The 4204-nt window shown below is 42.7% G+C and overlaps 1 long non-coding RNA gene across 1 annotated transcript; it reads left to right on the top strand.

The window, feature by feature from the left end:
* Window positions 1-3162: 3162 nt before the first annotated feature.
* Window positions 3163-3706, top strand: LOC120026022. Its single transcript, XR_005473052.1, has 4 exons — window positions 3163-3231; window positions 3309-3383; window positions 3516-3554; window positions 3666-3706. It is a non-coding gene; the product is annotated as an uncharacterized LOC120026022 (long non-coding RNA).
* The last annotated feature ends 498 nt before the right edge of the window (window positions 3707-4204 follow it).

Raw genomic sequence — 4204 nt, forward strand, 5'->3', positions numbered from 1 at the left:
AGCTCTGTCATTCAATGAGTTTTCTATGTCATCAATCTGTCAATGAAGACACAGGTGCCCCTGGGTGAACCATCACAGACTCGGGCATGTTTGCTGTGAAACTCTGGCGGGCACTGACAGACAGACTGGAGAGAATGTTGAGAATGTAGATGTTGAGCCACTGGAGCCCAGTGACTGCTGGTTTGAGAGGCAGATGTCTGCCAATGACTGTGTCCGTGACTATGTCCATGACCTTGACTGTGGCTGCAGCTGTGTTCATGTTTGTGACTTTACCCAAAGCTATGCTTGAGGGCATATCCATGGTTGTGAACATAATAACCTGAGAACTGAACAGGGCTCCCCTGTTTATAGTAGGAGTGGGCCCAGCCTTCAAAAGTCTTTGGTGTGGTCTCGGTAGCCTGTAGGTTGGAGGAAACTGGAGCGTAGGCTTGGACTGGGTAGAAATGATTCTGCAACCAATGAGAATGTGGAGAGATTACAGAGAGCTTATCTAACTAAACAGTGATTCTCTATCTAATAATGGGGGACCACAAGGTGCCTATTGTACAGTATTCAATTACAGCTGAGGATCATCTATTGAAACTGCTCCTCATTATAATGTAGTACATCATGTACTCTGGCTTGCACCCAGCAACCATGTTAATTAATGCCCTCTCGTCTTGTAGGATAAATGATGCGTCTAGTGCTTTCTCAGTACTCAGTGTGGGTGGACCATCTTCCTTCTCTTGCTCTTCTCTCTATTGATGCAGGGTCATACAGGGCATCAATATTCAGGGGTGCAACTTTCACTGGTGATGGGGGGGACATGTCCACCTTCTGAAATTGCATTTTTGTCCCCCCCCCAGATTTATCATTGAAAGGTGATACAAAACGAGGCAAAAGTGTGCTTTAGGGCCATGAGGACGCTGTTGGGTAGGCTGTTTGGAGTATTTATCCAACCGGATGAAAAAACAAACACTTCTAAAACCAAAGTTGTCCCTCAGCAGCCTGAAAGGCATCTTCTTGTCCAGCACTGATGCTCTAGCATCAGACATGTCTAGAAGTGGGTGCCAGCCCTTTCCGTATGTTTCACCAGAGCAAGATAAGGAGAATGTGTGACACAGTAATGGTAGAGTTTCCTAACCAAACATCCCATTATGTTCAGCATGAGGACTCAACACACATTTCAAGCATATTATTTATTTTTATTTAACTTTTATTTAACTAGGCAAGTCAGTTAAGAACAAATTCTTATTTACAATGACGGCCTTCCCTGGCCAAACCCGGACAGAGCTGGGCCAATTGTGCATCGCCCTATGGGATTTCCAATCACGACCGGATGTGATACAGTCTGGATTCAAACCAGGGACTGTAAACTGAGATGCAGTGCCTTAGACCACAGTGCCGCACATAAACACATTACCACTCAACTACACTACTAAGCATACTTAAAGATGTGACATACTGCAGTGTATCACGGTTATTTTCAACCACAATAAGGTTGGAGTAAGGATAGAGATCCCCCCTGCGATGATTGGGTTGCAGAGGAAGACAGTGTGTGGGACCAAAAGTGTTACGATGACCAGAAACAGCCATTTCAGGCCTAACATGGGTACGCTGACCCCAAAAAGAAAGCCCTTAACCATAAGTTGGTACACTGTGGCCATACCCATATGTGAGAGGGATACAGGAACTAACACCTCCACTTGATTCTGGGCAGATGCACCAAACAGTACCAGCCCCAGGATTGTGTACAACACCCCTGTGTACAACACCCCAAACAGTGTCCACACTCTAATCAATCCCACCAGAACCCCAAATGCTGAGGAGTAGCTGGGTCACTGTCTTGTGGTGGAAGGAGTATGTGATGAGCTTGTGTACCACAAAGGAAGAGGAGAGGATTAAAACTGAAATAAACGGGGTGACAGACATCCGCGGCATTGATGTGTTGTGCTCTAGCTTGCTGCTGTAGCCTACTGGCACCATGTTACATCATTAACGTTAGCTACGAGTTGTAGCAAGATAGATAACGTTACAACAGTCCCATTCAAAGTAGCTAGCTACAGTAGCTACCGAGCATATGATTCTTAAATCACTCTGTCCCTCCTTGCTAACGTGCCATGCCCATTGGCAAAAACTGTAGTTCCAAGACTTTAGACATCCTCTGATAAACCGAAATATGTAGTGACAGTAAACAAAACAAATTATACTATAACGACAGCAACAATGACACTTGTTAGCCTGAACTCAGGAGTACAACTCTTGAACCTCGGGTAATCATTTTGATGCTCAGTGCATACTTGTCAAACTACTAGAGGATAATCAAGCACAATACAAAATGTCAGTTACGACACTTTTCCTCCAATATTGCACAACACTTGAGCCAAGACTTGAGTAGCTAGCTTGCTAAACCAAAACAAAAGTACTGGACCTCCGCATTTGGACGAATCACTTTCACAACCACAAAGTTACTCTTGCGCAGATCATGAAGTGCGCTAAGGCAGTGCTGCATTTAAAGACATTTCCACCTGCTGGCTTGTGCCTGAAATGTGATGACCAAAGAGTCCTCAACAGCTCATTTGAGTTAGATAGAAAGCTAGATAGATATATTTGATTTGACAGTTTAATAAAATAATAAAAAACGTTTAATTAAATAAAACATGACAGGCCAGGGACAACACAATAAAGTAAACGGCTTCCATTGTGGTCCCTTAATGTTACTCAAAGTAAAACAATAATACAAAAAATATTTGGCAAGGAATGGTTTCTTTCTATTGATATCATGTTGGCCTATCTATGTAAAACGTCCAACCAACCATCACTCAGTCAGTAGGTTATAATAAGCACATCACGTTCGTTATTGAGCTACAACCAGTGAGAAGATGATACCACCAGTCCGGCTCCAAACAGGCCTTTTTCTTGTGACGTATTATGCGCAGTCATAAAGCTGTGGCCTAAAATGACGTAACCATGCATTCATTCACAACATAAACTGTGTTCAGATTTGATTTAATCTGTACAATAGTTTTCTTCACTCAGGTTGTTGCAGGTAATCTTTGGCCTTTTGGGGCACCTCCTTCCCAACATAAATATACATATATAGGGAATAGGGTGCCATTTGGGATGCCATCTTTGTGTGTGAGTCAGGGTGTGTTTTGTGTCAATTAATTGATGGAAATGTTTCCCTCAGAAAGAAAGATGGATCGTAATGATGAGAGAATAAAAAGAGCTTTAAGACGCCGCCCTTATGTGGTAAATATCAAATATTTGTTTGTTTTGTCCTGTTTTTGTTATATTATCACATTTTAAATTGAGTGTTGTGTTGACAGTTGAAACCAGTGAGGGTGAACAGCCCTGATTCCGTGTTGTGGCCAACCGGCAAGGTGCACAGAAGGCCAAAGCCTGTAAGTCATATCTGACCTGAAACAAAAACACATACACATTAGTTATGCATTCTGCATGTACAAACTGCAGTTATCAGAATTAAAGCAAATGCATATATCCCTATCTAACCTCATTGAATGCTGTCTTGACAGTCTACTTCAGTGCAGACCCCTCAGATCCACAAAAGGCCTGTAAGTCACATTCAAATTCAACCACATAACAGTACTTATTATATTTATTGATACACAATTCAAGGCCAAAATGACCAAAGCAGTGTTGAATTCATTCTTGACTGTTAACAGCCAATCATTGTGAGCTATGGGCAGGACCAAACATCTGGGGAAGGATGGAGCGTCAATCCAGAGCCTCTCAGCCAGGTCAGACATCTCTGCTGTTCCCATAGAGACACAACAGATAGATCAATCTGTTGATTCATATGGCCATTTTGGTTGGCTTGGTTAAATTGACAATCACCCATTTGAGATGCTAAAGAATCCTATACTATGGAAGGTCTTTAGCCCCATCCCTAATGTTATGGGAGTTGCATTTATTGCATTTTCAGTTACCCATGTATTGCTCACTACTTGTACAACCATGTTGGATTGCCTACGTATTCTACATTTCCTTGAGGGTCAATGCCAGTGTATTCTATGGCTGCCATGAGTACATGCCTTTCTCTGTCTACTCAGTCTGGAAGGGTGACTCGGCTGATAGAGAGAAAAAATGATGACGTGATCTCATCCTCCAGTTCGGATGACTTTTCAATCTACTCCTTCACTGACTGTGAATCGGAGGTAAGAGTTGTACCCTACCGTCCATGTCTTTCTTGAGTGACATCACT

This window comes from Salvelinus namaycush, chromosome 31 (genome assembly GCF_016432855.1).
Source record: "Salvelinus namaycush isolate Seneca chromosome 31, SaNama_1.0, whole genome shotgun sequence".
Lineage (NCBI taxonomy): Eukaryota > Metazoa > Chordata > Actinopteri > Salmoniformes > Salmonidae > Salvelinus > Salvelinus namaycush.